General features: G+C 37.9%; 1 long non-coding RNA gene across 2 annotated transcripts; it reads left to right on the top strand.

Annotated features, from left to right (window-relative positions):
- The first annotated feature begins 411 nt into the window (after positions 1-411).
- LOC111272793 (uncharacterized) lies at positions 412-10,863 on the top strand. 2 transcript variants are annotated; one of them, XR_002687730.2, is made up of 5 exons: positions 412-1,123; positions 8,168-8,198; positions 9,426-9,525; positions 9,676-9,915; positions 10,630-10,863. It is a non-coding gene; the product is annotated as an uncharacterized LOC111272793 (long non-coding RNA). The 2 variants fall into 2 exon arrangements; XR_002687729.2 differs by lacking the exon at positions 8,168-8,198 and having other exon boundaries at positions 422-1,123.
- Positions 10,864-11,091: the final 228 nt, after the last annotated feature.

Below are 11,091 nucleotides of genomic sequence, written 5' to 3'. Positions count from 1 at the left end.
TCTCTTATAATTGTGCGATTTTTTGAAAAAAAAAGTAGCGTAAACCATTGCGATTGTATATGCTATACTTTCTCAACTTACGTGTCGACCGGGCTATCCTAGACACACTCATAGTTGAAAACAAACACACATAAACACCTTGATCGATCACCTTCAACGCTTCACAAAATGTTGCGTATTTCAAAAAGTTTAACATGACAAGAAAAGTCTGCCAATCTAAATAGCAGTAATCTGGAGTATTATTTTTTATGATTACCTGGATTTTTAAATAATGCTGGAATAACGAGACTGGTGTCACAAATACAAATTTATTTTGTAATGTTTGAAATTTAGTCAAAACTTCACTTGTTTTCTATCATCTCAACACTATTAAATTATGAATAATGTCTAAATTATTAGTTTTTAAGAGATATCCACCTACATCTAAATCTAAATAAAGGGGAGAGGGGTCTAGCAGAATATCAAGCTATCTAAAAATAAAACAGCGTTTATGGCTTGCAGTTATAGAGTGCTACAGTGTACTAACTACTGTTTCCATTATATAAGTGGGGAGTCAATTACGGTGGTATATTGTAAGTGTTGCATACTTCTTACTGACGAAGTTAACGCTAAGCTGACTGACATACGAATTGCAAAAAACCGGTTCACTCGCAAGTAAGCTCAGCAAAACCCTTACAACGTTGTTACAAAGTTGTTATATCGCTGCAGTATGGAGTGTGTACATGACGATCGAACGACTTAAACACGATGCTCTGCTCGACAACCCGGCCTATCAACGAGTACTCTGCAACGCATTCTGAAACAAAAATTCCACTTTTCTGTAGACCAAAGGGAAACAAGCTTTGATTTTAACAAAACGAGGCATCGAGTTGTCGCCCTGATCCTTTGAGGTGACCTGTTTTGATTTTCCTATGGGACTATGTGAAGTATAAAGTACATCAAACGGTGCCAAAAACAATTTGCAACTTCAAACACCGAATGGATTGAATTGGTGCTGCCATGATTCAAAAGTACGCCAAACAGACTGGATTGTGCAAGCGGTTTCTAAGACAGCATTTGACGAACGTTTTTCTATGTGCAGTGCAAATTTAACCCCTGGGGCTAGACTGACGCAAAAATTGAAGTACGCATATAAAATCGCTTTTGTTTTCCATTTTTAGAGATTGAAATAGAATAACAAACTTCGGCAAACGCTGTATACTAGATACGGCTAATTATTAGGTAAAAGTAGAAATAAGTTATTACCATTAGTTATCCTAAACGTAATTTCACGTGGAGTTTAGGCCCCATGCATGAAGGTTACAGACAAAACGAAAGCGTATTTTCAACGCCTACTTTATTTCCCTTTTTGCTAAACGTTCTACCTGCTAAAGTAGTATACTTGGGCTGTATACAGCAAAAACTTTATGACCAGGTGGGCTGCTTGTAGGGTTTTGTAGGGCTCAAAGGAAAAAATCCTAAATCTAAAGGGTCAATGTCCTCCCTGGCAATACTGAGTCGTCGCACACGACAAAGATCGTGCAACCCGCCCTGCAACAGCCTGAATGAAAGGTTCTTTTGTACCTACCAAATTTTGCACCTACTTATTCCCACGTTTTCCGACCGTTGGAAAACTAAATTTGTAACTATGTTTTTGATGGTCAGGAGAAAACGAGTTTATCAACGCCAAATTTAAAAGCTTCTGGCGAGAAAGAATATAGCACTCGGTTGGGAGATGGGATAAGATCGTAGGCTGTATAAAATATTTTCTTTACTAGAAATCAAGCGAAACGGTACGTTTTTATTAGGTAAAAATGGTTATTATTAGTGTTATTATTCATTTATATACACAACATTTGATTATCGGAAAAAAGGATTCACCGTTTTTCTAGCTAGATGGCTCTGAAATCATATATTATAAGTCGTATAAGTCGCATCGCATCGGATCGCCGGTTGGTGTCATATGAAAGCTGAAATTCAAAACTAGTCGATATGCCAAAATTGTCGAAATATCTTTCATTCAGACAAACTTGAAGACGAGAGATACGCATTACAAAAATTCACTTTATTTAGTAATTTTATTATGGGAAAATACTGTCCGAACGCGCAGGCAAATTGTGCTGTTTATCTTCAAGATTTCAATATCAAGAAACGGCCCAAAAATGATCCTGTAGTCTTTCTTCTGGGAAACTCAATGCGAAAAATGCTCGTCATAATAATGAACCAGCTACGGAGGAGGTGGATTACGTTTTTGCAGAACTTAAGTGAGAGCGACACGTAGGTAGCCATAATATCGCCAAGGAACTAACCCCTTTTCAGATAATTCTAAATCGTTTGAAGAAAGCTGGCTAGGAAAAAGCTCAACGTTTGGGTGGTACGCGAATGGCCGCAAAAAATTTACTCGATCGTATTTCCATTTCCATCCCCTATTGAAATCAAGACCTACCTGAAAATTGTTGATGAAGATGATAAATAGTACATCACGTACAATGGTACTGTGACGAAGAATAATGTCCATCACAATCTCTGACAAAGGCCATACTCACGCTAGAAAAGGGTAATTCTATGCGCTTAATAGGATTAGAAAGGAACCGTACAATATGAGTTAGTGCCGCCTGGCAGAACGGATTAGTTTGGACCCTTACTGTCAATAAATAACCAGGTTACAACAAATCACTAAAAAAATAGACCGGAACTACCTACCCGAACCACTAGCTTAACGCCGACAATATACATATCTAAATAAAATCGCTAAAAACCGACAGAATTTGAATGGGCGAATTTAATGTATTATAGGCCACATCTTGCACCATCAGACTATCATATATTCATGTCCTTGCAAAGCTCCCTTAATGGTCTTAATGATATGGTTATAATATTACTACGTCCTCGACCAAAACAGCACACATTTAGGTTAGTAATATGATAAATAGTGGAAACATTTGCTTCAATTTCTCGTTCCATAGCTCAACATTACAGATAGCGCAATACACATCTCAGGCCGAAACACACAGGACACGTGATGTATAAGTATGTGAAATTAGATTTGATACTGCCTATATTAGTACAGCATCGTTATCGCTCCCTCTGCTTTTACCTGTGAAAGTAGCCAAGGTTTTAATAGATTCACGCCGAAGGATTTCGTATGAATACATTAAATTTTGTTTTGTCCTAACGTGTGATCTCGTATGATTTCATTAAAAGACAATTGTATGCTTTTCGTCACTTATTGCATGACGGCTCACGTCTATGAGTTAGTAGTTCGATTCTTTTCTCCAAAAGCTTCCGTATCGGTTTCCCTCAAAGCGGATCTACCCCGCCTAGCCATAATTGTTCTGTAGTTGTACATGGAAAAAGCGCGAGAGTTGCAACCTAAAACAATGTACTGGGTTGCGCGTGATAGCATTTATTCATTTACTATTGTGAAGGAAATCTGTTTGATAGCGTCACGTTACGTAACAACGACCATGTGTGCAGCAACGTTCACGTTTCAAAATTCAGAAACTTTTAATGAAGCTCCCTGGTCTATATTAGCTTGCAGATCCTCTAAAGTATTGATATTAATATTTGCCATTGCAATAATTGCTAACTGTAGAAGACTGATCAATGCTTGGCTCTTTAAAAAACATTTCCTGTAAATTTTTAGAGTAAACAGAGAAACAGAATGTATAATAATACCTAAGGATATGTGTATACCTTCTTATATAAATAATGACTCGGCGCGATTTTCCAGGATGGAGCGAAAATAAAGGACAACGCTCGCTAAATATAACGTAACCGAACAGAGATCATTTCCGTTCAAAACCGTTTTATGTCGATGTCCAACAGTGGCCCATAATCAGTTAGTAATTTTTGACAAAAATTGACATCACATAGGAGAGTCCTATATTAAACATTAATGGTTTTACGCGAAGAAATCAATGATAGGTACTCTCGAGTTTCCACACAATTGTTATTTTGTCGGTCGAAAACACTCTCATTTATCTGTTTCCCAAATGCTCACTCACGCTACCTGCTCTATCTTGCCATAAAGTGAGGCCTCCGTCAACGACGTTCTGTTCCATCAATAAAATTACATCCACATATACCTTTTAATATGATGCTAGAATTTCAATAAAAACTTCTTCATAATGCATTACATTTATTTTGAGGAAAGTAAAATACTTATATTGTTCAGCTCTGCAATTTAAAATTCTGTAGATGTGGTTTTTCAACAATCTACATAGCTACATTTCATAAACATGTGTCTTCAACTACTAAAATTTGGATGACATTTTTAGCCTTATCTTGTTCTACGGTTACAAAAGGCTATGCGGAAGATCTCAAGGAATACGAAAGCAACTCTTTTTTTGGGAAAAGAGTGCAGTACTTCCTAGTACCATTTGTGTGTACATCAATGTAATGCGTGCCCCGCAGGAAGAAAGTGTTCATTATTTCTTCTTATAGAAACGACTCGTACTGATAAATCTGCTGAACGAAAAGCTTTTTGTAAATCCTCTGGAAAAATCTTGCGTGATTCCTGCATAATCTGTATTAGTATCAAGGGTTTGAAATAGAAAGCTCCCTATTCGTCTGCTTTGCATTGTTCAAGGTATCATGATCCCTACTTGCGGTTTCACGCAACTGCCCAGATTGTTTTCTTTTTTAAGTACGGCAGATAATATATTGATCGAACAGAGAGCGCTGATGAGAAGAATGGACCAGATGTGTCCCAATACTTAGGCAAACATTTGGTACTCTCAGTACCGCTCTAACCCACTAGATGGACGGACAGAAATCATTATGTGGATCATCACCTTGTTGTCTTTCACCGAGAGTATACTGCTACGGTTATGGCCACCATGAAAAATGAAATCTATCGCAATGATGGTTTGCTTTCTTGCACAACGTTCTTCCTTCTGACGTCGTTTCCACTTAGAACACCTCACAACACGTTAATTTCGTTGCACACCCACATAGACGTTGCTAATGATGCAAGCAGTTATCCTACGAAAGGGCGAAGGGGAGGAAATGAAACGCTTACGTTTTCGAAAGGGAGTTTGGTTGAAGGACAACTTATGCTGTTGTTAGAGGCTGCGTTAATGGAGAACGAAAAGTAAAACAAAGCAGAGCAGCAGCGTCGGCCGTTTTCGCGGTAGCGCTAGAAATCAGTCGCTTCAGAAAGCCGTAGGAACAAAAAACAGAAGGTCCGTAGTTGCACTAAAGGTGGAAATAGTGGGAGTAAATCCCAGTAATCGATGATCATTACAACAAGATAAAGGACCAACTCGTGTTCCGTCGATGATGTAAGCGATATTTTAGAAAGCCTTGCCATTGTTCATCAGCCTCTTCACTTCTCTATCGAAAATTTTCCGATGTTATTTCTTTAATGCTCCTTATGGCTACAATAAATTCTTTGAAATCAGAACGTAAGAATAACTGTGCGAACAAATTATCGTTAACTTGCATCACCGTGAAAAGGTTTTAGGTCACGCTACATGACTCTATTGAAATTAGGATTTTGCAAAGGTAGGGAAGGAGCGTATACGAGAAATGGCTCAATCTGGTCCCTTATTCAAGACGATGGAAGAACCACCTCTAGTTGACCGCATAGAACATGCAGGACCACTCAATTATCTTAACTAGAATAGTAGCTATCCACAGTAGTCGTTGCATTCAGGTCTTACCCTATTAACAACAAAGCAATGGCTTCTCGCTAAACAAAGCACCGAGTCGTGCCAAATAGGCAGTCAAGTCAAATCGAACATATCTTGCGTAAAGTGCAAATCGTAGATTATAGAACCGGAGTTCCAGCTGGGTTATACGATTCATTTTATATGTTTCAATAAAAGGGCGAGCTATTCACAACTCAGCTTTTTCCTTTTGAGCGGGTTCTCCTGTTATAAGTGACGCCTTTCGTATCACTAAGCAAACTTTACAACACTGTAGGATTTCTCTTGGCGTTCTTAAATAGACGTAGGCAGCAGTAATATAATGTGTAATAGATGCAGCTTATAGTATACATGTTTATTCCGCTACCGTAAGTTGCACTATGCACTTAGTGATCTTGGCTGAGGTCAATTTACAATAACGTTAACGCTAGTGGCCGTAACCATTTCTAGAAATTGAATGGATGATCGTAATAATAACAATAGCGAAAATAATTTCTGGCCGTACCCTTAGAGCCGGTTGCATGTACCTTGAAGTTCATTTTGAACCGCTGATTTGTGTGTCAGACAGAAATTTACCCAGCACCAGCTAACATCGGTGACAAACAAAGATACTTGACGTTCTTACCTGAAAAAAAACCTAACACGGAACCTAATACTGTTAAATTGCGTTTCGCAAATATGCTTATCCGTAACTCTGGATTAATCCTACCCGGGTGGTGATCCTTTCACAGGCATACGCCTTTAGTTAATGAGGCATAATCTATACTACCATAGATGAATTGAGAGAGAGAGGTCTCTGCAACCACAAGAGGCTTCATCGTAAATCCCATTAAGACCCTGGACTTACGCGAGAATATCGCTGGAAATATATTTTCAAGTAATATTGCTCAATCAATTAAGGTTTCTTGGCCACAAATTGTGGTGGATGATTTTTTTTAATTTCTCTATTAAAACTGAATTACGGGAGCACTGCAGAGACTCAAACAAATGATAGTCTGACGATATCTAACTTCTCTTCATTTACCCGGTTAGTAAGAACGTATGTAACGTGGCACTGTCATGGTGAAAAACGCCCTCTGGTTGCGGTAGATTTTTTCTATAGCCTGTTAAACATAATCGTGTTAGCGGTTGAGGGTAGTTCGAATCAATTTTATTGCCAGGCGGCAGCAACCCCTCTCCGATCCCATCAAGCGCATAGCATCACCTTCTTCGACAAATGATGGAGCGTATTTTTTTAATTTTTTTTTTCTTTACTGCCACATGTAATTCATTTTTCGCTATTAGCAATCAGCTACTTCAGTAAGTAATCGATATCACCGAGTTTTTGTAGATTTTCGTAATTGAACTACAATTGAGTAAATTCTTTTGCGTCAAAGACGCTCCACTCAAATCATCCAGCTTTTTTTTTTTTTTGTTAAGTCAGCTCTCTCCAAATGGTTTTGAACCGTTTCGCGGTGGATATTTAGTTGCTTGACGATATCATACTTAGCCGTTCGCCAATCTTGTTCAACTTTCGCAATGGTCTCATAAACATTATTTTTTTTCTGCAACTAAGACGACGGAATTATTTTTGGGCCGTTTCTCTTGACCAGAAACAATGGAAATTTTTTCGCGGGCCTAAATTGCATTTGTACATGTAGCGTAATAAAATTTGAATTTACGCAGAAATTTCGTTCATAGTCAAAGCGATTTAGCTTCAATTTAAACAGGGGCGTTCCAAAAAATTAGCATATCTAGCTGTTTTCAGAATCGAGTTGAGGTTAGAAAATACGCCGACCCAATACGATTCATATTATGCTCATCATGCTAAACGATGACCAATGCTTTTGATCGAAAATCAAATATAGACGTGTTCGTGTATACATGGCAACAATTAAATGAGTCAGCTCCGATTGCACCAACGGCCTTTTGTCTCCGAGGAGAACGTAGATTGGACATTTTACTTCAAGCAAATATGCAATTTTGTTCCTGCAATAAAAACACAGCTCATTCCAATTGCTTTTCCTATTCCTGCCAAAATTTCATCCTCACTAGCTCATGTCATTAGGTACATAACAATAGATAAAGAACTTGGTTAGCGTCACAGCGGAAATATTCACCAGAAACAGGCTAAATCAGCCGTGTTCCTCCCTTACGACTTACTCTGGGCTTTGAGGCACATCTTTTGACTGCGTACCGGAAACGAATCAAATATAGTTGGACTCTTCAAGTCTAATTAGGGGCGTCAGATGAAAGAGTAGCAGGGGAAGTCTTCGTCTTCGACGGGTACGTAGGGCACCTGTTTCATAATTTTAAGGGCATAAAAAACGTACCGGGAGCTTCTCTAACTGACGCAACCGTTAGCTAAATAGCAAAAATTAATAGCTACCATGATTTCTGGCTAAAGCATCTGGACCAGAATGTATAATTCTTTTTGATCAATTTTTGAGTCGCCTCTTTACCATGAATATTTCGCGTTTGCACACCAGTCAATCAGTGGATTTTTTATATAACTTAACTATACAAGTACTAGCAATAATATAAATCTTTAATTTCAGGCTTTCAAGAGAGCTGATCGTCTCACGAGCGGTATGCTCGCCGTGGAAGCTTGTGGAAGTGAATGATTTTGAGTCATAGTAAAAACTTGAATATTAAGAATCAAAGTGAACTTCCTTAGAGGAATAAGTATTTTTTTTTTTTTTTAATATTTCGGATTTCATTATGCTCATAAGTTGGGTACAACGTGGAAATAACGAGGACAGGTCGAGCAAGAACTGTGCCGTAAAGCTCAATATTTAGCATTATCTTCTATGAGAAAGATTTTAAGTGGCTGTCCGTGCGGTAAACCGTGCGCACTTCTTGATTTGGTTTACGCTGGGACGTACTAGATATTACGTTTATTGAAAATAATGTTAATGTTACGGAGGTAACTAAATTAAAACGAAGATGTTTCTGAAGCTCCAAATTATAAAGGAAACAAGCATGAAACTGTTAATTGCATCAAGACGACATATCGATATTATTCTCTTGTTGAAACAATGTATCTTAAATTTATCTTCAGTACATGTACTAAGTGAAAGCTGGATTTAGAAAACTATATATTCTGTAGAGATTGATCTACAAATAGTAATACAACATTCAAGTATCTTCAGTCTTCTGAACGCCTGAAACTAACAGGACAGATCCCATCTTAGGCTGCTAACGAAACCCTGAAAACCTCATGCACGGAAAATGTAATCTATGTGTACTAATACACAGGCGTAACGGTGCTTAATTGCTTGACGCAGCGTCACTTCGTACATCCGCTGCACGTTCCATATTCATAAAGGTTCTGTAGCGGGACGTCATTGGCGATACGCAACTTTTTGTTCCTCTAAAATACAGGCTTAGCCTTGTTGACAATCTGTTCCATACTGAATATCAACACGACACGTTATTTGTTTATATATGCCCAGGCTCCCTGTCCTGATTCAATATTCTTATTTTGAACTTAGAAGAATCGGCTATTTTCCATTATTTAACATAGTACTACCACTGATTGTTAATCAAATGGCTTTAAGATGCATATGTAGTCACTTTTCACATCGACGTAATAGTTCTTACCTTATCTCGTACGTTCTAATGTGACGTCAGTTAAGTTAGCGTATATGTTGTTGACAAAAGTGAATTTATTATATCGGTTTGATTTCATTCATTCGGTCATTAGAAATTCAATTCTAAGTAGATAGGACTACCGTATCACGAATTTCTTCAGACGCATGCCCTCAATAAAATGAAGGTATTTACTTGGTATCATTTGCTCCTTAATTCTTTCAGAAATGAGGCGATCGTTTGTTTCCCATTCTTCTCTGATGACTATCGATGCAAAAATTAGCCGCAGAGGGGGTCAGTGGTTTGCGTGTCAGGCGAATTATAGGTAAAGGCAATCTCACGCGTGATGTCTACTAAGGGAAACGATATATCACCATATTTCTTACAGAAACATGAACGCATCACGAAAGAAGTCGACAAACGATTGGGTGATAGCGCATAGGTAGTGTTTAATGAAAGGTCATACAACTTTCAGCGAAATGGTACGCCAGCTCATACTAAGCAACAGGGTAAGACTGGCAGATTTGAGAATGTGGGCATGTGTCCGAACAAAGACGTATGGTAGCCGGGACGCCCAGGGTTCAATGCGTTCGAGGCCAGCAAGTATCGGCAGCACAATGTCGAGACGCTAACACGTTCCATCAAGAAGACAAAGCGAGCGCTCGAAGCGAACCTATGAGTTGTTTATACTCCAAATTGAAGCGTTAATTAACTGGTAGGTACTGTTTTGGATGTATACATGCGGCCATCAGAAATTGCTTGTTTGGTACATGCAAGGCATTTCGTTGGTATAGGTATTTTGTGGGTATAAGCACAAAATGTATGAAGAAAAGTCCAGACTTAAACGGGCCTGCAGATATTTGAAACATATCAAAAACTTGATTTAGTAGATACAAGTTCAAAAAATATGGGACTATATCAGTGCATCGAATACAGATGTATATAGTTAGCTAACAGTCGTCACATCATCGCTAGCAGAAATTCTTGCTCGATGCTTTCCCGTTCCCTTAAATTAGGAGCAGCTGTGTTCCCACCCGTTGCCTTACATAGACAAGAAGAAATCACTATGTATGAAATGACCAAGTTTGCCCAACGAATATACTTTAGTTTACTGCATTTCAGTCGCATTATTGAGGAATAAAGTAGCCTTTATTTTATTTTTCCACGTTGCATCGATCTACGAGCTCGCACGCGTAGGTCGTACGATATATAATATTAACTAAGAAGAGATCGGTAGGTTACATATCAGTGCCCTATTACCATCATCAAACTAACATCTCCGAATATTTAATTATTTCTAGGATAATATTGAATAGATAAAATGAATAGATGAAAAAAAGACATTGCAAGCTGCATTGTGATGCTACGCAGATTTATCAAGCAACTATAGAACAGTTACTCACAATCCAACGACTGCGATGGTTTGCAGTGACCTTGAGCCCGGACACGGCGAGTTGAAGGAGATCGTCCATAAGGGGCACGGAAGCAAACGAGCAACGACGACTGGCTGTACCACCTCTAAATAATGGACTTAACTAGAAATATTTCAATATTACATTTCATATGGATAAAATGTTAATTTTTAAACCATACTCTGATCCTTATAATAGAGAATGTATTTACAAAGATTATTAATAAAAGAATTATTAGTTTTTTTTATGGATATGTCCGAAGATTTTACATTTTAGTCAAGTGGTGAAAACATATATAGTATTAGATTAGAAGTTTAATATAAAAAAAAAAAAAGTTTGTTTTTATTATTCAAATCAATGATGGCTTACGTTAGCTTAGCCTCTATGTACCTTGCGTCGCTGCCACCTGTAAGAACTATATTTAGTAAAAACTTGATAAAAATTATTACTCTTGATAGAATTATGACGAAAAAGTTTTT

This window comes from Varroa jacobsoni, unplaced genomic scaffold (assembly GCF_002532875.2).
Source record: "Varroa jacobsoni isolate VJ856 unplaced genomic scaffold, vjacob_1.0 contig03287, whole genome shotgun sequence".
NCBI classification, from domain to species: Eukaryota; Metazoa; Arthropoda; class Arachnida; order Mesostigmata; family Varroidae; genus Varroa; species Varroa jacobsoni.
This window is presented reverse-complemented; position numbering and strand designations above follow the sequence as displayed.